Source organism: Anolis carolinensis, unplaced genomic scaffold (assembly GCF_035594765.1).
Source record: "Anolis carolinensis isolate JA03-04 unplaced genomic scaffold, rAnoCar3.1.pri scaffold_7, whole genome shotgun sequence".
Lineage (NCBI taxonomy): Eukaryota > Metazoa > Chordata > Lepidosauria > Squamata > Dactyloidae > Anolis > Anolis carolinensis.
The window spans coordinates 30432810-30458302 of NW_026943818.1; the positions used below are offsets into that span (position 1 = coordinate 30432810).

Below are 25493 nucleotides of genomic sequence, written 5' to 3' on the forward strand. Positions count from 1 at the left end.
TGCTGCAAGGCTATTCAATGGAATTCAAGTTGGCCGACAATGGAGTCCCCTAGGTATGAAGCAGCCAGGCTTTGATGCTGCAAGGCTATTCAAGTTGGCCAACAATGGAGTCCTCTAGGTATGAAGCAGCCAGGCTTTGATGCTGCAAGGCTATTCAATGGGATTCAAGTTGGCCAACAATGGAGTCCCCTAGATATGAAGCAGCCAGGCTTTGATGCTGCAAGGCTATTCAATGGAATTCAAGTTGGCCAACAATGGAGTCCCCTAGGTATGAAGCAGCCAGGCTTTGATGCTGCAAGGCTATTCAAGTTGGCCAAGAATGCAGTCCCCTAGGTATGAAGCAGCCAGGCTTTGATGCTGCAAGGCTATTCAATGGGATTCAAGTTGGCCAACAATGGAGTCCTCTAGGTATGAAGCAGCCAGGCTTTGATGCTGCAAGGCTATTCAATGGGATTCAAGTTGGCCAACAATGCAGTCCCCTAGGTATGAAGCAGCCAGGCTTTGATGCTGCAAGGCTATTCAATGGGATTCAAGTTGGCCGACAATGGAGTCCCCTAGGGACGAAGCAGCCAGGCTTTGATGCTGCAAGGGTATTCAAGTTGGCCGACAATGGAGTCCCCTAGGTATGAAGCAGCCAGGCTTTGATGCTGCAAGGCTATTCAAGTTGGCCAACAATGGAGTCCCCTAGGTATGAAGCAGCCAGGCTTTGATGCTGCAAGGCTATTCAAGTTGGCCGACAATGGAGTCCCCTAGGTATGAAGCAGCCAGGCTTTGATGCTGCAAGGCTATTCAAGTTGGCCAACAATGGAGTCCCCTAGGTATGAAGCAGCCAGGCTTTGATGCTGCAAGGCTATTCAAGTTGGCCAACAATGGAGTCCCCTAGGTATGAAGCAGCCAGGCTTTGATGCTGCAAGGCTATTCAAGTTGGCCAACAATGGAGTCCCCTAGGTATGAAGCAGCCAGGCTTTGATGCTGCAAGGCTATTCAATGGGATTCAAGTTGGCCAACAATGGAGTCCCCTAGGTATGAAGCAGCCAGGCTTTGATGCTGCAAGGCTATTCAATGGCCAGGAATCCGCTGTGTGTGTTTGTCTCCATCCAGTGGTGAAAGGCGCGCATTGCAGGCGGAGAGAAAGTGAATAGGGAATAAGCCGCTGTGTGTGTTTGTCTCCATCCAGTGGTGAAAGGTGCGCATTGCGGGCGGAGAGAAAGTGAATAGGGAATAAGCCGCTGTGTGTGTTTGTCTCCATCCAGTGGTGAAAGGCGCGCATTGCAGGCGGACTGGAAAATTCCCCGCATTGCCGTCAATGGAGACGGAGGAGGAGGATGAGGAGGAGGAGGATGAGGACGAAGGCCTCTCCATGGAATATTCTTCAAATACCCTATATACCCGGATATAAGCCGACCCGAATATAAACCGAGGCATCTAATTTTACCACAAAAAAAACCCTGGGAAATCATTGACTCCAGTATAAGCCGAGGGTGGGAAATTTCAGAAATAAAAATAGATACCAATAAAATTACATTGTGGGTGAAACGTCAGGAGAGAATGCTTCTGGAAACCAATTATTATTACTTAGATTGTACTATATTAATCATATACCACAATGTCTATAATACACCCCTAGTATGTTATATTATTAGTATTATGTCACATTTTAGTGCTAAATCATAAGTTGCATAAGAGATGTGGGCGAAATGTCAGGAGAGAATGCTTCTGGGAAACCAATTATTTTTTCTTAGATTGTACTATATTAATCATATACCACAATGTCTATAATACACCCCTAGTATGTTATATTATTTGTATTATGTCACATTTTAGTGCTAAATCATAAGTTGCATAAGAGATGTGGGCGAAATGTCAGGAGAGAATGCTTCTGGGAAACCAATTATTTTTTCTTAGATTGTACTATATTAATCATATACCACAATGTCTATAATACACCACGAGTATATTATATTATTAGTATTATGTCACATTTTAGTGCTAAATCATAAGTTGCACAAGAGATGTGGGCGAAACGTCAGGAGAGAATGCTTCTGGGAAACCAATTATTATTTCTTACATTGTACTATATTAATCATATACCACAATGTCTATAATACACCCCTAGTATGTTATATTATTAGTATTATGTCACATTTTAGTGCTAAATCATAAGTTGCATAAGAGATGTGGGCGAAACGTCAGGAGAGAATGCTTCTGGGAAACCAATTATTTTTTCTTAGATTGTACTATATTAATAATATACCACAATGTCTATAATACACCCCTAGTATGTTATATTATTAGTATTATGTAACATATTAGTGCTAAATCATAAGTTGCATAAGAGATGTGGGCGAAATGTCAGGAGAGAATGCTTCTGGGAAACCAATTATTATTTCTTAGATTGTACTATATTAATCATATACCACAATGTCTATAATACACCCCTAGTATGTTATATTATTAGTATTATGTCACATTTTAGTGCTAAATCAAAAGTTGCATAAGAGATGTGGGCGAAACGTCAGGAGAGAATGCTTCTGGGAAACCAATTATTATTTCTTAGATTGTACTATATTAATCATATACCACAATGTCTATAATACACCACGAGTATATTATATTATTAGTATTATGTCACATTTTAGTGCTAAATCATAAGTTGCATAAGAGATGTGGGCGAAATGTCAGGAGAGAATGCTTCTGGGAAACCAATTATTATTTCTTAGATTGTACTATATTAATAATATACCACAATGTCTATAATACACCCCTAGTATGTTATATTATTAGTATTATGTCACATTTTAGTGCTAAATCATAAGTTGCATAAGAGATGTGGGCGAAACGTCAGGAGAGAATGCTTCTGGGAAACCAATTATTATTTCTTAGATTGTACTATATTAATCATATACCACAATGTCTATAATACACCCCTAGTATGTTATATTATTAGTATTATGTCACATTTTAGTGCTAAATCAAAAGTTGCATAAGAGATGTGGGCGAAATGTCAGGAGAGAATGCTTCTGGGAAACCAATTATTATTTCTTAGATTGTACTATATTAATCATATACCACAATGTCTATAATACACCCCTAGTATGTTATATTATTAGTATTATGTCACATTTTAGTGCTAAATCATAAGTTGCATAAGAGATGTGGGCGAAAAGTCAGGAGAGAATGCTTCTGGGAAACCAATTATTATTTCTTAGATTGTACTATATTAATCATATACCACAATGTCTATAATACACCACGAGTATATTATATTATTAGTATTATGTCACATTTTAGTGCTAAATCAAAAGTTGCATAAGAGATGTGGGCGAAACGTCAGGAGAGAATGCTTCTGGGAAACCAATTATTATTTCTTAGATTGTACTATATTAATCATATACCACAATGTTTATAATACACCACGAGTATATTATATTATTAGTATTATGTCACATTTTAGTGCTAAATCATAAGTTGCATAAGAGATGTGGGCGAAACGTCAGGAGAGAATGCTTCTGGGAAACCAATTATTATTTCTTACATTGTACTATATTAATCATATACCACAATGTCTATAATACACCCCTAGTATGTTATATTATTAGTATTATGTCACATTTTAGTGCTAAATCAAAAGTTGCATAAGAGATGTGGGCGAAATGTCAGGAGAGAATGCTTCTGGGAAACCAATTATTTTTTCTTAGATTGTACTATATTAATCATATACCACAATGTCTATAATACACCACGAGTATATTATATTATTAGTATTATGTCACATTTTAGTGCTAAATCATAAGTTGCATAAGAGATGTGGGCGAAACGTCAGGAGAGAATGCTTCTGGGAAACCAATTGTTATTTCTTAGATTGTACTATGTTAATCATATACCACAATGTCTATAATACACCCCTAGTATGTTATATTATTAGTATTATGTCACATTTTAGTGCTAAATCAAAAGTTGCATAAGAGATGTGGGCGAAATGTCAGGAGAGAATGCTTCTGGGAAACCAATTATTATTTCTTAGATTGTACTATATTAATCATATACCACAAGGTCTATAATACACCACGAGTATATTATATTATTAGTATTATGTCACATTTTAGTGCTAAATCATAAGTTGCATAAGAGATGTGGGCGAAACGTCAGGAGAGAATGCTTCTGGGAAACCAATTGTTATTTCTTAGATTGTACTATGTTAATCATATACCACAATGTCTATAATACACCCCTAGTATGTTATATTATTAGTATTATGTCACATTTTAGTGCTAAATCAAAAGTTGCATAAGAGATGTGGGCGAAATGTCAGGAGAGAATGCTTCTGGGAAACCAATTATTATTTCTTAGATTGTACTATATTAATCATATACCACAATGTCTATAATACACCACGAGTATATTATATTATTAGTATTATGTCACATTTTAGTGCTAAATCATAAGTTGCATAAGAGATGTGGGCGAAACGTCAGGAGAGAATGCTTCTGGGAAACCAATTATGATTTCTTAGATTGTACTATATTAATCATATACCACAATATCTATAATACACCACGAGTATGTTATAAATCATAAATTATAAATCATAAGTTAAAAATCATAAAATGCGGTATATATTTAATACATATTTTAGATGACAACGGAGTGCGCATGCGTCGGGCAGCTCCCTGCTTTCCCGCCCAATTTGGCTTGTCTGAGCCTGTGATGTGCGGGAGAATCCTCCAATCGGGCGGCGACACATGGAAAAAGGGTGGGACCAAGGCGGAAAAGGCGGCCGGATTGGGAGGCGAACATATATTATAGATCACAACGGAGTGCGCATGCGTCGAACAGCTCCCTGCTTTCCCGCCCAAATTGGCGAATCCCTGTCTGAGCCTGTGACGTGCGGGAGAATCGTCCAATCGGGTGGCGACACATGGAGAAGGGGTGGGACCAAGGCTAAAAAAAAACGGCCGTTTTGGAGGCGGGGCTTCTTCTTGGCTGTTAATTGTAAAATTTACCTCAGACAAGCCCGGGACCCCGAGAGAGAAGGCAGCTCGGCCTGGCAGCCATTCTGAAGACCTGGTTCGGAAGAAAGAAAGAAAAAAAGAAAGAAAGAAGGAAAGCAAGGGCAGCCGTGGCTGGAAGGCCCCGAGGAGACAGGCGGGGAAGGCGGGCTCTCCTCAGGCCACTCACAGCCAGGCTCCGTTTCCGATACAGAGGTGAACAAGGGCCCGTTTTATGGCCTCACCTGGTTCATTTGACTTCCTTTGAGGTTAATCTGGAGTTTAAAGAGACGCCTTTCCTTTTGGGAACCACTTTTACCTCAGGAAATGCTTTTCTTCCCATCCCACTTCATTTTACGTTGGTTCCCTTGTTACTTTGGGGATTCATTACCTCAGGAATCTCCTCAGAAGTGAAATACAAAGAGGAAAGGCCTATTTTATATATTAATGTGATCTTAATTTTTTCAAAAATGGCCTGAAATAGCACAAGATAAGGGTGGATAAAGGCTTTGTGAAACAGAAAGAAGAACACTATTTCATTTATTAATATTTCATTATTTTTTGCCTCAAATCGTCTCATGTCACAAAGCCTTGAAATAGAAAATACAGTAGAGTCTCATTTATTCAAGCTAAAGCTTGGATAAGCGAATATCTTGGATATTAAGGAGGGATTAAGGAAAAGCCTATTAAATATCAAATTAGGTTATGATTTTACCAATTAAGCACCAAAAAATCATGTTTTACAACAAATTTGACAGAAAAAGTAGTTCAATACACAGTAATGTTATGTTGTAATTACTGTATTTACGAATTTAGCACCAAAATATCACGATATATTGAAAACAAAAATGGGTTGGATAATCCAGAAACTTGGATAAGCGAGACTCTACTGTACAGTTAAATATTCAGGGGAAAAAATGTTCACTGAAATATTTACAAAATCATAAAAATATTAATATTAAAATAAAAAAAATATTTGCCAAAAATAAGCAAAGTATTTGGGGAAAAATATTCACAAAAATATTCATGAAAATATTCACAAATACATTCAGAAAAAATCAATCATGAAAACATTCACAAACATTGAAATAAAATATTCACAAAATATTCACCCAAAAAATCATACAAATATTTGTGGAAATATTTGCCAAAAATAAGGAAAATATTTGGAAAAAATATTTACAAATACAGTAGTCTCACTTATCCAACACTCGCTTATCCAACGTTCTGGATTATCCAACGCATTTTTGTAGTCAATGTTTTCAATGCATTGTGATATTTTGGTGCTAAATTCTTAAATACAGTAATTACTACATAGTATTACTGCCTATTGAACTACTTTTTCTGTCAAATTTGTTGTATAACATGATGTTTTGGTGCTTAATTTGTAAAATCATAACCTAATTTAATGTTTAATAGGCTTTTTCTTAATCTCTTATTATTATTACCTCAGAAATGGCCAAGCCTTGTGAAACGGATGGAAGAAATAAAGGCAAAATTTTTGAAAATTTCCACAGCTTTTTCTAAAGGGACCAGGTGAATATCATTCTTTTTTATTTATTATAATCTGATTTATTTCTTATCCAGATCATTTCTTTTCACTTCTATTTTATGTATTAATATTTTAATATATTTTATTATATCCAACCAAAAAAATAATAATTACAAGATTTTTCCAGAGAAGAAGAAAAAGGCTAAAATTTTGCGTTGTTGTGAGTTTTCTAGGCTGTATGGCTATGCCCCAGAAGCATTCTCTCCTGACGTTTCGCCCACATCTATGGCAGGAAACCATAGATTGCTGGAAACTATAAGGGAGTGGTGAGGCTTTTATATATAACTGGCCTCGTTTCCAACAGACCTCATAACCTCTGAGGATGCCTGCCAGAGATGTGGGTGAAACGTCAGGAGAGAATGCTTCTGGAAACCCATTATTATTTCTTACATTGTACTATATTAATATATAATATATATTATATCAAAAATAAATAAATTACAAGGTCTTTTCCAGAGAAGAAAAAAAGGCTTAATTTTTGGGTTGTTGTGAGTTTTCCGGGCTGTTCCAGAAGCATTCTCTCCTGACGTTTTGCCCACATCTATGGCTGGAAACTAAGGGAGTGGTGAGGCTTTTATATGTCTGCGAAATGTCCAGGGTGGGAGAAAGAACCCTTGTCTGTTGCAGGCAAATGTGAATGCTGTTATTGGCCACCTTGATTAGCATTGAATGGCCTGCAGTTTCAAGGCCTGGCTGCTTCCTGCCTGGGGGAATCCTGTGTTTGGAGGTGTTAGCTGGCCCTGCTTTTTGAGGTGGCAGCCCAGAAACTCACAACAACCCATGAAAGCCTTTGACAACACATGGCAACATTTTTGAAAATTCAGACAGCTTTCTAGAGGAAAGGAGTAGAATAATAATTGCATTTTTTTACCAATCTGATTTATTTCCAGCCTTAAGACCCATAACATGCTATGCTGAAAAGTTTATATATATGTGTGTGTGTGTGTGTGTGTGTGTATATATATATGTATTTGTATATAATGGACAATGTAATTTATAATAATATGATTTAATGTATATACATATAATATTGATAATATTGTAATGTAATAAAATATAATAATAACACAATATAATGATATTGATTATATATTATATATAATTTTATATGTACATAGAAAGTATTAGCATTCACAATAATAGCATTATATATAACTATATTGTACTACACCATCATACTGTAATGTTATTAGAAATATTACAGGTAATACATAATTAATATTATATTGTATTATATTGTATGTATATTCAATATATTATATTGAATATAATATTATATTAATAATAATATTATATTAATAATATACTATATTAATAATATACTATATTAATAATAATATATTAATAATAATATAATATATTAATAATAATATAATATTATCATATAATATTATAATAATAATATAATATATTGTATGTATATTCAATATATTATTATATATCATTGTCTATTATATTGTATATTATATACGATATACTATGTATACATAATACATATTATATTATTAGCATAGCATGTTACAGGTACAGGAGGCAAGATGGGAACTGCCTTCCTGGCCTTGCAAAATAGATAGAAGACAATGCCTGGTTTTTTTTCTGAATGCTTTCTTCCCACTCACTCTTCTCCCAGCGCTGAATTCAAGTCAACGTGAAGAAACAAAAGGTCAAGAGACAGAGGACGGAAGATGCTTGAAGACACCCTCGCAAGGACACCGCCTGCCTCCCAAAAAAGGTCGTTTTCAGGGTAATTGCTGTAAGGGTAGGCATTTAATGTCTATCTTTGCATTAAAAAAAGGGTTACCTTTGCACACGGTTCCCCTCGCGTGTGGCATCGAAGAAGTCCCACTCGGGAACGGACGGGTCCTCCCTTTGTTCTAGGCAGATGATGGGTCTTCCTATACGGGCCGTAGGGGTCACAGCTTGGGGGTCAGCGGGGGGGCCCGCCCTGGCATCGCGGGGGGCAGCACACGTTACGGGCATTTTAAGATGTCCTTGCAACTTAGAAATAAAAATATCAATACCTTAACTCACTTACTAACATCCTACTAACACCATTCTAAATAGGGTACCCTGCCCTTTTAAATAGGACTGTGTTCTGCCTGATGGCAAGAACCAAGCTGGGAAGGGAGGGGGCCTCCTGGCCCCCCATAAAAGGGCCCCCATGGAAGGACATTGCAAAAGGCCCCTAAGGTGTCCTGAGAGCAGCCTCTTGGTCCTCAGTGTTCCCCACGGAGCCAGGTCTGGGCCCCTCGCTCTCCCCCAACCCATGGACCCTGCCGCTTGTATATCATCCGTCCAGGGCCAACGGACGCCCCCTCCCTCCCTCCCCGGGCGGAGCTTCGAGGCCACACTCAAGGGGAGACCAGAGCCGTGTGCCTCATGCCAACGCCTAGCACGTGGCGAACCTTTTTTTTTTACTGCAAACATAGGCATCATGATTGTGATTTTTGTTAATTCCTTTTAAATTTAATTGTTTGTATTTGATAGCATGGTAGGCTGGTTTTATATCAGTGAGCCGCCCCGAGTCCCTCTGGGGAGACGGTGGCAGGGTACAAAAATAAAATTATTATTATTATTATTGATTCGAGGCACCTGGAAAAAGAAATACCAGGAAGCAGATAAAATTATTATTATTATTACTGATTCGAGGCACCTGGAAAAAGAAATACCAGGAAGCAGATATTATTATTATTATTATTATTATTATTATTGATTCCAGGAAAAAGAAATACCAGGAAGCAGATAAAATTATTATTATTGTTATTGTTGTTGTTATTATGTAGGACCCCCTTTTATTTATGTAAGGCCACACACCCAGGGGACCACTATTCCTAATTAAAGCCTGGTTAAAGGGGATCCTCTATTCTTAAAGTTAGGCGTATAGAGATCTCCTATCCAGAAACTAACGCGGCCTGCCCTATAGAGATCTGTTAAACCAAGGCGGCCTGCCCTATAGAGATCTCCTATTTCACGTAATACCAGGCAATATGGAGATCCCTGGTTTTTTTTAACCGTTAAATCCCTTACGTGGGGAAATCCCTGGTTATTTTAACCATTAAATCCCTTACGTGGGGAGATCCCTGGTTATTTTAACCTTTAAGTCCCTAACGTGGGGAAATCCCTGGTTTTTTTAATCTTTAAGGCCAGATGTGGGGATTTCCTTGCTTCTTTTAACCCGTAAGGCCAGCCATGGGGAGATATCTTAGGCTGTTTTCACGAAAAATCAGGTATAGATGCACTGTTTTCTCTCCCGTTCCATGTGCCTGGACTCCCGGAGGGCTCCTGCCGGACACCGTCTCCCATCGGCCGAGAGGGATCCTTCTTGTCTGGGAAGGATCTGCAACACAGGTAAAAAGAAGATTCCGGGAAGGAGATTCCTACAGCGGAGCCCTAAAGCCAGGTGAGACGTTCCTTCCAACCTCCACGGCTGCTTTGCACACACACACATGACACACACATGACACACACACACACGCATATACAGCTGGGGGCCCTCAGGGACTCTCCCCCCAATAGATCGGGGACTCCCACTCCGGCAATTGGCCATTGGAAATGCCTTGAAGCAGTTTGGGGCTTCCGGCCAAGCGCTTGCAAAGAGAATCCATTCAAGGTTGGACCCCCTTTTAAAGGGCCTGGCACGTGGTATTTATTCCTGGCACGTGGAAAACTCCATTTGTAAGGCAAACCCTCGTTAAAGGAGGTTTGCAATTAATTTAAAACCAGGCTTCTGAGGGACCCGCTGTGTTTAAAGCCAAACCTAGCAGGTGGGAACCCCTTTGGTTAACGTAAGGCGAGGGACCCTCCATATTTAATAAGATGCCTGGCAGAATCTTAACCTAAATGCAGGCCTATGGGCTACAGCCTATTCTGCATAGCCAGGCATGGGGGGACCCCAGATTATTAACTTGAGGCCTGGGAAAAGGAGATTTTTGTATTTATTTATTACAATATTTATATCCCGCCCTCTCTCCCCTTAAAAGGGGACTCAGAGCAGCTTACGTTATATTTACATATTTATTTATTACAATATTTATATCCCGACCTCTCCCCTTAAAAGGGGACTCAGAGTGGCTTACAAGTGATATTTACATATTTATTTATTACAATATTTATATCCCGCCCTCTCTCCCCTTAAAAGGGGACTCAGAGCGGCTTACAAGTGATATTTACATATTTATTTATTACAATATTTATATCCGGCCCTCTCTCCCCTTAAAAGGGGACTCAGAGCGGCTTACAAGTGATATTTACATATTTATTTATTACAATATTTATATCCCGCCCTCTCTCCCCTTAAAAGGGGACTCAGAGCGGCTTACAAGTGATATTTACATATTTATTTATTACAATATTTATATCCCGCCCTCTCTCCCCTTAAAAGGGGACTCAGCGGCTTACAAGTGATATTTACATATTTATTTATTACAATATTTATATCCCTCGCTCTCTCTCCTTAAAAGGGGACTCAGGGCGGCTTAACAATAAGACGCATATATAAAAAACCATACAGTGCAATATAAATCATCATTAACTTACATCAGTATTCATAAAACACATTATAAAATACAGATAGGTGTGTTCAGTTCAAATCCATTCAAGGTATACGTGGACCCCCTTTTAATGCCAACCTTTCCATGTGGAAAACTCCATTTGTAAGGCAAACCCTCGTTAAAGGAGGTTTGCAATTAATTTAAAACCAGGCTTCTGAGGGACCCGCTGCGTTTAAAGCCAAACCTAGCAGGTGGGAACCCCTTTGGTTAACGCAAGGTGAGGGACCCTCTATTTTTAATAGGATGCCTGGGAGAATCTTAACCTAAATGCAGGCCTATGGGCTACAGCCTATTCTGCATAGCCAGGCATGGGGGGACCCCATATGATGAATTTGAAGCCTGGTAAAAGGAGATTTTTGTATTTATTAACTTATTACATTTATATCCCGCCCTCTCTCCCCTTAAAAGGGGACTCAGAGCGGCTTACGAGTTATATTTACATATTTATTTATTTATTACAATATTTATATCCCACTGTCTCCCCTTAAAGGGGACTCAGAGCGGCTTACGAGTTATATGTACATATTTATTTATTTATTACAATATTTATATCCCGCTGTCTCTCCCCTTAAAGGGGACTCAGAGCGGCTTACAAGTTATATTTACATATTTATTTATTTATTACAATATTTATATCCCGCCCTCTCTCCCCTTAAAGGGGACTCAGGGCAGCTTAACAATAAAACGCATATATAAAAACCATACAGTGCAATATAAATCATCATTAACTTACATCAGTATTCATAAAACACATCATAAAATACAGATAGGTGTATTACATACACTGTATCATTAGCATCACACAATATTAGCATTATATACTACATTGCATTATACCACTATACAGAAACATTATTAGCAATATTACATTTAATATATAATATGTAATTCATATTATTATATTGTATCATTGTTAGTATTATATTGCATTATTTATTTATTTGCTAGATGTATATGCTGCCCTTCTCGCCCCCAAGGTGAACGGCTTACAAATTAAATTTACATACAATATTATATTATTACCATAGTACAATACTGGCAGTAAATTACTATATTGTACTATATGAATATATGGTAATATTATTAGTAGTATTACATGCAAAATGTAATACATAATTAATATTATTATATTTAATTATTAGTATATCGTTTTACAATATAATATGAACATTATATGTATATGCAATATGTTATAATTATATATTAAATTTTATATATATACATATATATGTATATATACATACATATATATATACACACAGTAGAGTCATCCAACATAAATGGGCCAGCGAATATTTATTTATTTATTTATTTACAGCATTTTACCGGGCTGGCCTCGAACTCATGACCTCCTGGTCAGAGTGATTTGTTGATATTTATTACTCATTTACAGCATTTATATTCCGCCCTTCCTTCTCACCCCGAAGGGGACTCAGGGCGGATCACATGACACATATAGGCAAACATTCAATGCCTTTTAACATAGAACAAAGACAAACAAACAGGCTCCGAGCCGGGCCTCGAACTCGTGACCTCCTGGTCAGAGTGATTCATTGCAGTTAATTGCAGCTGGCTTGCTTTCCAGCCTGCGCTGTTGGATAATAAGGAGGCATTATGGAAAAGCCTATTAAACATCAAATTAGTTGATGATTTTACAAATTAAGCACCAAAACATCATTTGACAGAAAAAGTAGTTCAATATGCAGTAATGCTATGTAGTAATTATTGTATTTACGGATTTAGCACCAAAATATCACGACGCATTGAAAACATGGACTACAAAAATGCGTTGAATAATCCAGAATGTTGGATAAGAGAGTGTTGGATGAGACTACTGTATATACAATATAAATTAGAATAGCATGTTATTGGGGGAGGAGCATCTTGGTTATTAGATGTTTTTATTAGTTATTGATATTAGTATAGATATGACATTGAGTATATATTATCCTAGCACAATGTTAATATTAGTTATTCATATTAGTCTCAATATGACATTAATAGAGTACATTATTATCCTAGCACAATGTTATTAGATGTTAATATTAGTTATTGACATTAGTCTCCATATGACATTAATAGAGTATATTATTATTCTAGCACAATGTTATTACATAGGACCATGTTGTTGCTAGGGGGAGGGCCCCCCCACTGATTGTATTATTAGTATTATGTTGTTGCTAGGGGGAGGGCCCCCCAACTGAGATCCCCTGTCATTAATGTGTCAGACCAGGCATTTCACTCCTACCTTTGCATCAGAAAGCAGGCTCCCTGTGCGCTAGGCCTTCCTTTGAGGAACACATTCATTCACGGCTCCGCTTGAGTGTGGCATTGAGGCCCCACTCAGGGACGGGCGGGTCCTCCCTTTGCCCTGGGCAGATCGTGGGGGGTGGGCGGATCTCCCTAGATGGGCAGGGGGTCGCGGCTGGCGGGACAGCGGGATATAAAAATATAAATATATATATTAAAACCCTTGCACCCAAGGAAACAACTCTGGGGACCCGAGCGGCTGCTCCCAGCTCACGTCACGGGCATTTTAAACATCTCGTAGCAGCTCAGATTAATACCTGAACTAACCTTAACCTGCTAACCCTACTAACCCATTTCTAACTAGAGCAGGAATTTTAAATAGGGCTGTTTTTGCCTGTTGGCAAGAACCAAGCTGGGAGGGGGCCTCCGGGCCTCGGGTGGGAAGAACCCTAACCCTGTCCCTGCCCTGCGCTGGGAGCGCCCCCCCCCTCGGGACCCCAGTGTTTGGTCCCCGCTCCCCCCCAATCCGACGGCCTAGAAAGCCCCTCCGCCATCCGCCCAGGGCCAACGGACAGCCCTCCCTCCCTCCCCGGCAGCCGCGTTCCTCATGCAACAGGGAGCCTGGTTCTGGATGCAAACGTGGGACCCCCTTAGGACCCCCTTTTCTCTGTGCAGGGACCCCCGCTCCCCATAAATAAATGCCTGGTGGAAGGGGATCCTAGTAGAAAAAGCCACAGTTCCCAAGAGCCCCCAAAAGCGAGATGCTCCCTTGGTTCAGCCCTTCTGACCCTTGTTTTCTCCCTTGTTCTATGTCTCCGGAATCGCCGAGGGAGGGAGGGGCTCCTCCTGGACAAGAGCCAAGGACGGACAGATGGACGGACGGACGGACGGAAGGAGATCCCAGAGAGCAGGACGCCTTGCCGTTCTGGCTGCTGAGCTCGACCCCTTTCCAACAATGTTAGCGTTCCAGAATAAAACTCTTCCCAAAAAAAGGTGTTTTCTGGTTATTATTCAAACGTTTAATTTTTGGCAGCCTTAAACATCTAGATTACAATACAGTTTGTGCTGCTGCCTTTTATAAACCTTGTTTTCTACAAATAAAGTCAAGAGAAACACTATAAGTTTTGCACTGTGCTCAGACTCATTGTTCTGATATTCTGTTATATGGTTTTATTATTTATATCATTTTAATGTATGACTTTATTACATGTGACATGGGAGCGGGGTATAAAAATAAAGTATTATTATTAATAAACACCACCATTTTCTTGCACCCCAAGTACATCTGGCCATTGCCAAAGAGTATTTAACTCTGCCTACATGGCACTAAAGTGTATTTATATGTTGATTGTTTCTATTGATTTTATGTAATGTTTGCTTTATTTGCATTGAATTTTTGTCTGGATGTATCTTGTATGCCGCTCATCTCCATAAATGAGCGGGATAGAAATGAGGTTAATAATTTTACGAATGTTTTAATGTAACTTGAATTTTAAATTGAGTTGAAATGTGATTGTAATTGTTTATAAGTGTTATCTATTTGTAAGGCACCCTGAGTCTCCTCTTATTGGGTGAGAAGGTCTGGGAAGAAATACTGTCATAAATAAATAAAATATTCTGTGTCCAGGTTGCTTCATGGGTTGACTTCTCTGGCAGGATTAATCTGCAGGGCCTTTCCTGTGGGAAAGTTTACACAGGGACTAACAAGCATGGAGCAGGGAAGGCACTGCAGACACTCCTGCGCATGCGTGGCCTGCTCCCTGGTAGAAACTTGGCCCCGCCCACTACAACCATCCTTTTCCCTTCTGCGGCTGCGCGGCTTGTTCCGTATTTGAGGGAACTTGGCCCCGCCCACTACAGGCACCCCTTGCCCTTCTGCGGCTGCGCGGCCTGTTCCATATTTGGGGGAACTTGGCCCCCGCCCACTGCAGGCATTCCCTGCCCTTCTGCGTCTGCGCGGCCTCCGTCACAGGGCGGCAAGATGGTTGCCCGGCCCGGTAAGTGTCGTTCGGGGCGGCCGATTCCACGGCGACCCGGCTCCGTCGAGGCCTCGTCGCCAAGGCCCGGGAGGAGGAGGAAGGGAGCCGGGAGCGTGGCCTTCCAAACAACGTTCGCAGGCCAAGGCGCGGAAGGAATCCCAGGCAGGAAAAGCCACTTCGGCCTTCGCTCCTGGTCTTTTGGACTCTTCCCCAACCCGTAGGCAGGCTGCTAGGCATTGTGGGAGTTGGAGTCCCAAACATACTATACTCATACTATATACACATAATGATAATCCGATGCAATGCAATTTAATAATTACATTAATGCAATGTATAGTACAATATAATCTATTTATATTGTGCTGTACTAATATAATGTACATACATAATATTGATAATATTCTGATGTAATACAATTTAATAGTAATAATACACTATTATAATTGTATATATTACATGTAATGTTACTAATAACATTGCAATATAGTCCTATAGTACAATATAATATTCAATGCTTATATTGTGCTGTACTGATATAATATATTGTATATACATATAATATTGATAATATTCTGATGTTACAATGTAATAATACACTTATAATTGTATATATTGCATGTAATGTTACTAATATTGCAATATAGTCATAGAGTACAATATAATAATATATAATGCTTATATTGTGCTGTACTAATATTATAATATACATATGATATTGATAATATTCCGATGTATTACAATATAATAATAATACACTATTATAATATATTTATATTATATGTAATGTTACTAATAATATTGCAATATAGTCATATAGTACAATATAATATATAATGCTTGTATTGTGGTGTACTAATAATATAATATATTGTATGTACAGTAGAGTCTCACTTATCCAACATAAACGGGCCGGCAGAACGTTGGATAATCGAATATGTTGGAAACATTAAGGAAAAGCCTATTAAACATCAAAATAGGTTATGATTTTACAAATTAAGCACAAAAACATCATGTTATAGGTAGGAAGGCACCATCTGATCCCTCCTGACAGATGGCCATTCATCCTCACCGTTATAATTAGTTCTATGGAGAAGTAAGGCTTTAGAGGCATAGAATCCTACATTTGGAAGGGATCCCAGAGGCCATCTAGTCCAACCCCAGTCTGCCAAGCTGGAAGGACACCATCAAAGCCCTCCCGACAGGTGGACATCCAGCTTGTCATAGAATTTTAGAGTTTGAAGGGGCCCCGAAGCCCATCGAGTCCAACCCCAGTCTGCCTGACTGGAAGGATACTATCAAAGCCCTCCTGACAGAAGGCCATCCAAAAAGCACTCTCTCCTGACGTTTCGCCCACATTACTGACAGGCATCCTCAGAGGTCGTGAGGTCTGTTGGAAACCAGGCAAGAGGGGTTTATTATCTATCTGTGGGATGATGATGTCCAGGGTGGGAGGAAGAAAGAACTCGTGCATGTTGGAGGCAAGCGTGAAGCATTCTCTCCTGATGTTTCACCCACAACCATGGAAGGCCGCCTCGGAGGTCCAATAGTATTACGGTAGAGTCTCACTTATCAAACATAAATGGCTGGCAGAATGTTGGATAAGCAAATATCTTGGATAATAAGGAGGGATTGAGGAAAAGCCTATTAAACATCAAATTACATTATGATTTTACAAATTAAGCACCAAATCATCACGTTATACAACAAATTTGACAGAAAAAGTACAAAAAATATGCAGTAATACTATGTAGTAATGACTGTATTTACGAATTTAGCACCAAAACATCACAATGTATTGAAAACATTGACTACAGAAGCATTGACTACTAAAAGGTCGACTGCGTTGGATGATCCAGAATGTTGGATAAGCAAATGTTGGATAAGTGAGACTCTACTGAATTCTGCGCCCAGGCTGGTACATCCAATGCTCCGCTATGTTCCTTTTCTTCTTTTCATACCTCTATGTTCCTTTTCTGCATTGCGGGGGCGCTCTTTGCTTTTCATACCTCTATGTTTACTTTATGCATTGCAGGAGCGCTCTTTGCTTTTCATACTTCTATGTTCCATTTCCGCATTGCGGGGGCGCTCTTTCCTTTTCATACCTCTATGTTTACTTTCTGCATTGCGGGGCGCTCTTTACTTTTCATACTTCTATGTTCACTTTCCGCATTGCAGGGGCGCTCTTTGCTTTTCATACTTCTATGTTCCATTTCCGCATTGCGGGGGCGCTCTTTTCATTTCATACCTCCATGTTCCTCCTATCCCGCCTTTTCCCCCCTCCGCCTCCGCTCTCTTCTCCCATTGGTTGTTTCTTGGGAGGTCCCGCCCCTTTCCCCTTCCTTCGCTCCCTCATTGGTCGAAGCGCGTCCTGGCAGATATGTAGTGCGGGGGCGTTTCCCATCGTAGCCGCAATAATACAAAATAAATAATTATATAATATCAGAGATATATAGTCTTCGAGCTTATTAATAATCGTTACGTATGATTATGTTGTTTGAATATGAGGTCCATGGATGTGTCAGGGTTGGCGACGGAAGGGACGGGTTGCGTGATGGACCTGCCGGGACTTGGGGGCGGGGCAAGGGGCGTGGCCTGGCGCGTGAGGGAGGGAGGGAGGAGGGGGGAGAGCCGGGGAAGGGAACAGCCAAGATGGCGGCCGGGGTGAGTGAGGCGAGCGAAGCGCCGCTGAGGAGAACGGCAGGAAAAGGCCTTTAGATTATATTATAAATTATTGTGTTATTATTTCATATTATATTATTATCGTACATATTATGTTGCATCGCGTTTATAATATATTATATCTTTATTATTTCATATTATTATTATAGACATGATTTTGCATTATGTGGTTATTTTATATTATATTATATTATTATTATTATTATTTTGCATCCTTATATTATCTGGTTTTTATATTATCATTTTACATTAATATTATATTATTTTGTTCTTATTTCATATTATATTTATTTCATATTTTATTATATTATTATTTTGCATCATTATTATATTATTCTGTTATTTCATGTTATTATAATACACAGTATTTTGCATTATTGTTGTTATTTTATATTATTATATTACTATTATTTTGCATCCTTATATTATTTCGATCTTATATTAATTTATATTATTATTATTGTTTTTGATCATTATTATATTATTTTGTTCTTATTTCATATTATATTATATTATTATATTGCATCATTATTATATTATTCTGTTATTTCATATTATAATACACAGTATTTTGTATTATGTTGTTATTTTATTATTATTTTGCATCATTATTATATTATTTTGTTATTAGGTATTTAATATTATATTATATTATTATTTTACATCATTATTATACTATATTATTTATTATTTCATATTATTATTACACACATGATTTTGCATAATATTTGAAAGGCTTTTTCTGCCTACCTTTCTTCTAGCATATTATATTCTATTATATTTTCCCACCTCCCTTTCTTCCACATTATTATTATTATTATTATGATTAATGGCCTTTTCCGCCTGTCTTCCACCATATTATAATTATTATTAATCGCCATTTCCGCCAGCTTGTCTTCGACCATATTATATTATTACTATTACTAATGGCTTTTTCTGCCTTTTTTCCACCATATTATTACTGGGTGATGATGATGATTATTATTCCACCATATTGTACTATTATTATCATTATTATTATTAATGGCCTTTTCCACTTGCCTTTCTTGCACCATATTATTATATTATCAACATTTTTATTATTTATGGCTTTTTCTGTCTGCCTTTCTTCCACTATATTATTTATTATTATGATTACTAATGGTGTTTTCTGCCTGCCTTTCTTCCACCATATTATCTATATATATAAAAGAGTGATGGCATCACGGCGACCCACAAAACAACAAAAGTACAGGCCCCCCAACCTCGAAATTTGACAACACAACCCATCATCCACGCCTCTAGGTTGATACAACATTAAGAAAAGAAAAATAAAGTCCTAATTTGCTGCCAGTTAGAAGGCTAAGCTCCTCCAACTTGGTCTCCTAGCAACCCAATAAAAAATAATAAAAAAACACTAAAAATTAATACAATAAAATACTATAATAACAGAAAATAACTAAAAATAATACAAGAAAATAATAAAATATAATAAATAAAAATATAATTTACAATAAAATTAATAAAAAATTACAAATAACGTCAAATAAAAATTACACAACAATTTTTAACCAATACCACCACCACTTTGCCACAGCAACGCGTGGCGGGGCACAGCTAGTTACTATATAATGATTATGATTATTCCACCATATTACATTATTATTATTATTATTATTAATGGCCTTTTCCGCCTGCCTTTTTTCCACATTATATTATTATTATTATTATTGGCTTTTTCCGCCTGCCTTTGTTCCACCATTTTGGATGAACGGATCTGAGCATATATATATTTTAAAATGTATATACTGCAATTTTATATTGTATTTAATTGTTTTTAACTGATTTTATGTATTGTGGATTGTTTTTGTACAGGCATCTAATTGTGCCGGTGTTGTAAGCTGCCCTGAGTCCCTTCGGGTGAGAAGGGCGGGATATAAATATGGGGAATAAATAAATATTATTGTTATTATTATTATTCTATTAAATCCCTTTTTTCTTGCCTCCTTGGGCAGCAGTGGCCCATGTACATGCTGGACTACGGCGGCCTCAACGTTCCGGTTCCGGGAGCCATGAATTATTCGGACCTCAGTTTCTGAACCAGGACCTCCGAACAAAACAAAACAAATAATGAACGGCATGTAATTTTCGTTTGTACAAAGTGTATATTATTCCAATATGTATTGATGCCTTTTAGTTTTTCCAATGATTTTTACACTATATTCCTGCCGCCAGGGCCTTTTTAAATAAAAAAAGAATAAGAAGGGTTGCCTTGCTCTGAAAAATCAAACCGTTTCCTGTGTTTTTTTTCTCTCGAAACGAAGAAATACCGTTTTGTAATAAACAAAAATACAAAACAGAGTCGGGTGAGCGAGCTCGTTTTTAATTGAATTATTATTATTATTAATAATAAAAGTGCTTTACAGTGATTATGTTGTTTCCGTGTGCGCGCAACCCAACAAAAGGCCCAACCCAGAACCCCGACCCCTTCCTTGGGTTCTGATCCGCTTTTGACGGTTGTATGCAAACGGCGCCGGAAATAAAGGCTCCTTTGTGTCACTGGATTAGTCCGAATTAGTTGCACAAAGAGACCGCTTTTCGGACCACAACGCCCAGCATCCACAACGAAGGGTGGGTGGGTGACCCAAAAGACGGAACCTTTTTCCAAGTTCCAAAGAGGCCACAAGTGAATTTTCCCTCGTTTCTTCCGGCCCAAAATGGTCCCAAAAAGAAGAGCCGGAGACGGAGGGAAGGAAAGTCAGCTTGGCCAGAAATAACAACGTTCCAGTTTTCCATCCAAAACCCCGACTCTCTGAAATGTATGGGTCGGGCAAATCCCACTTTTGTGTCTTTCTTCCCCTCCTCGTTGGTTTCTACTGCACAGGTCCAGGGTTTCACATCACATATACAGTTACAGAAATATATGTATACATATACTATATATATATATATATATATATATATATATATATATATATATAAAATTAGCACTCTGGTTTCAGCTCTTTCGTATGTGTGCACACAGGTCCAGAGAGAACGTTTCGGGGCGTATCGTTAGGAATGTCTTCCGGGAAGAACGCATGATTCAAAAATAGCGGTTATTATGAGAGGAAGTAAATAATAATAAAGACGCATTTGTGATGCTGCGGTGGATCCTTCAACCTCATCGCCAACACCGTCTGTTGGCCTTGCAAACCTCTCACTCCCAAGCTTATAATTATTAGTATTTATATTAATTAATATTAATATTAATTAATTAATATTAATATTAATTAAGATCAAGGAAATATCAATGATTTGGCAGGTTAAACCCTATGGCTTGTCCGTTTGTCGCCCTCCTGTGGACAGAAGAATATTGCACTTGCCTTGAAACTGATTCTTCGCTCTCTGCTGCCATCCAATGGTCAGATAGAGAACTGCAGCCAGTTTAAAATAATATTAATACTAATAATCTGGAAAGTGAGTGTTTTGTAAGGCCTTTCACCCCTCGGCCCAAGAGTGCTGGTGCCTTGCCAAACTACAACTCCCACCATCCCATGACACCTCTGCAACTTTGCAACAGCTCAATGCTATGGGAACCTGAGTGATCTAGTTCTCTAGGCCTGTCGCCTCCTCTGCCAAACGACCTGCTATAGGACCCTGGGAGGTCTAGTTTTACAAGGGCCTGAACCAGAGAGTGCTGCTGCCATGCCAAACTGCAGCTCCCAGGAGCCCTCAATGGAGACAGGCATGGCTTTGGGTCTGGAAGTTTCTCTCTGCTTGTAAAGCTACTCTTGAAAACATGCCAATGTGAGTAGATCAATAGGTACCGCTCTGGCGGGAAGGTAACAGTGCTCCATGCAGTCATGTCTATGGCCACATGGCCTTGGAGGTGTCTACGGACAATGCTGGCTCTTCAGCTAAGAAATGGAGATGAGCACCAACCCCCAGAGTCGGTCACAAAAACCTTTACCTTTAACCTATATTGTATATACATATAATATTGATAATTATATTATAAAGTAATACAATATAATACCAATAATAGTATAAAAATATTAATTATATATTAAATGTGTTATTACTAATAATAATACAGTATGATGGTATAGTACAATATAGTAATATAGAATGCTAATGTTGTGCTATGCTCATAATATCATATATTCTACTTGCCTCCAAGACAAGAGTTCTTTCTCTCACCCTGGACATTATTCCACAGATAGATAAACCTCCCTTGCTTAGTTTTACAACCTCTGAGGATGCATGCCATAAATGTGGGCGAAATGTCAGGAGAGAATGCTTCGGGAACATGGCCATAGTATTGTGCGGATGCAAACTTGCAGAGGTTGTATGGGATGGTGGGAGTTGTAGTTTGGCAAGGCACCAGCACTCTTGGGCGGAGGGCGTGACAGGTCTTGCAAACCTCTCACTCCCAAGATTATTATTATTATTAATATTAGTATTATTTTAAACTGTCATGGCTCAAAGAAATATCAATACAGTAGAGTCTCACTTATCCAACATAAACGGGCCGGCAGAATGTTGGATAAGCGAATATGTTGGATGATAAGGAGAGATTAAGAAGAAGCCTATTCAACATCAAATTAGGTTATGATTTTACAAATTAAGCACCCAAACATCATGTTATACAACAAATTTGACAGAAAAAAATAGTTCAATATGAAATAATGCTATGTAATAATTACTGTATTTACGAATTAGCACCAAAATATCACGATATATTGAAAACATTGACTACAAAAATGTGTTGGATAAGTGGGACTCTACTGTATTACATTAAATCCTTATGGCTTTTCCGTTTGTCGCCCTCCTGTGGACAGAAGAATATTGCACTTGCCTTGAAACTCTGATTCTTTGCTCTCTGCTGCCATCCAATGGTCAGGTGGGGAAGTGCAGCCTTGAGCCGTGGAAAACGCCTCTACGCTGCCCTCCTGTGGACAGAGTGAGAAATCCCGCCCCTTTTAAACACGGGGCCAATCAGCGCCCTCGAGCCGGACAGCGTAAGGCTTTTCGCTCAATCAGAAGCCGAGAGGGGCTCTGCGACCAATAGCAGCGCCTGTTGCAAATAACGTCCATAAAAAACCCACCCGGTGGGCGGGGCGTGGATCCCGGAAGTGAGCCGTGTGAACATAGAGCTATGCAGGGGGATCCACGCCCCCGCCGCTGCACCAAGGGAGGCCCCGACCTGCGGAACTCCCTGCTGCAGGCATGACGAGGGGAAACATCAGGTTTCGTCCCGGGAGTGGGTTCGCCTCCATATCAATATTGCCTCCTTTGTTGGCATCACCATCTACCGGTATGTTTTCAAGTTATTATTTATTCTTATTATTACTAGCAATATTGCAATATAGTCGTATAATATAATATCTTGTATGTATATATACTTGTTAACCGCCCAGAGTCCCCTTCGGGGTGAAAAGGGCGGGATATAAATGTCGCTAAGAAATAAATAATAAATCAATCTAATAATGGTAATAATTTTATTTTTGTACCCCGCCTCCATCTCCCCACAGGGACTCGGGGCGACTAATTTATTTATTTACTTACTACATTTATATATAATTAATATTATTGTATTGTATTATTAGTAGTATAATATTGTATTGCATTGTAATATTATTATCAATATTATTATGATTTATTATTATTTATTTATTTAATACATTTATATCCCGCTCTTCTCACCCCGAAGGGGACTCAGAGCGGCTTATAAATCAAATGTACATACAATATATCATTAGCATAGCCCAATATAAACATGAAATTACTATTTTGTACTATATCATTATATGGTAATATTATTAGCAATATTACGTTTAATATATAATATATAATTAATATTATTGTATTGCATTATTATTAGTACAATATTGTATTACATTATAATATTATTATCAATATTATGATTTATTATTATTTATTTATTTAATACATTTACATCCCGTCCTTCTCATCCCGAAGGGGACTCAGACCGGCTTATAAATCCAATGTACATACAATATATTATTAGCATAGCCCAATATAAGCATGAAATTACTATTTTGTATTATATCGTTATATGGTAATATTATTACTGTAATATTATATTTAATATATAATATATAATTATATATTACAGTTATATTATTACTGTAATATTATAATATTACTCTATTACAGTATTATTAGTATAATATTGTATTACATTGTAATATTATTATCTTTATTATATGTATATACAATATATTATATATTTATAAATTATTATAAATTATATATATATGTGTGTGTATGTATATAAAATAGCATAGCATTGTTGCTATGGCACAGGAGACAAGATGGAACTATCTTCCTGGCTCTCAGGTTGGTATGATATCTTCCAAGGCCAAATTTCCACAATAAAACAAGATAAAATACGTTCAGAACAAAAACAAACATCATCAACATTTAAAATTACAGATTAAACATTAAAATGACACATATGTGTTATTATGCCGTGATGTTATTGTTACTGTTTTTATTGATGTAATACTGTTTTGGGCTTGTCCCAGTGTAAGCCGCCCCGAGTCCTTCGGGAGATGGAGCCGGGTATAAAGTTTTACATTATTATTATTATTGAAGATTTTTTGTGTATGCACTTCAACTCTAATTTTCAACCTCTCTTCTCTTTGGCACAGAGCAATGTACCCCCAAAGTAGACCCAACTCAGCCGCGAAATGTTCCCCAAGACGATCCCAGAACAAAACCATCAAGTGCGGAAGGAAGGTCTGTATGTCTGCTCAAGAGAAGGATCCCTTTGTATGTCAATATAATGTATTTCTTCAGTGAGAAGAAGTGTGAGAACAAATGTTCTGATAGGAAAGGTGGGTGAAAAGATAGAATAAGTGAAGAATAAAAAGAGAAGAAGAGAAAGAAAAAAAATTAAAATCATATTAGTAGTCAATAGAAAGGGTAAAAAATAAAGAAAATAACGGAAATAGTAATAAATAATAAAAAATATATTCAATTTTAGATATTACATATGTCCCATTCTTAACTAGGAGCAATTTATAAGTCGGATGTTTGTAACTTGGGGGACACAGCCTGGGTCTCCTCACCCGTGGAGGTTTTAACTTGAGACCCTTTTCTCCGTTCCCTCAGGAGGCCCTTTTGCTGTGGATGACATCTTGACGAAGATGACGAAGGCGACAAGGTCCCGCTCCATAACCTCCAGCGCTTAGGTAAGCTTCCTGGTTTATTTCTGCCATATATATATATGTGTGTGTGTGTGTGTGTGTGTATGTATGTATGTACATATATATAGGTAAAGGTATTCCCCTGACATTAAGTCTAGTCCATTTCTAAGCCGAAGAGCCAGCGTTGTCCGTAGACACCTCCAAGGTCATGTGGCCACTGGCACGACTGCATGGAGCGCTGTTATCTTCTCGCCGTAGCGGTACCTATTGATCTACTCACATTTGCATGTTTTCAAACTGCTAGCTGAGGCTAACAGTGGGCTCTTTTGGTCAGCAAATTCAGCAGCTCAGTACTTTAT

At 38.1% G+C, this 25493-nt stretch overlaps 1 long non-coding RNA gene across 1 annotated transcript; it reads left to right on the forward strand.

Annotated features, from left to right (window-relative positions):
* The first annotated feature begins 4989 nt into the window (after positions 1-4989).
* On the forward strand, positions 4990-20267 carry LOC103282385 (uncharacterized). The gene is made up of 6 exons (XR_010000206.1): positions 4990-5204; positions 6442-6524; positions 8171-15337; positions 17825-17980; positions 19853-19897; positions 19993-20267. It is a non-coding gene; the product is annotated as an uncharacterized LOC103282385 (long non-coding RNA).
* The last annotated feature ends 5226 nt before the right edge of the window (positions 20268-25493 follow it).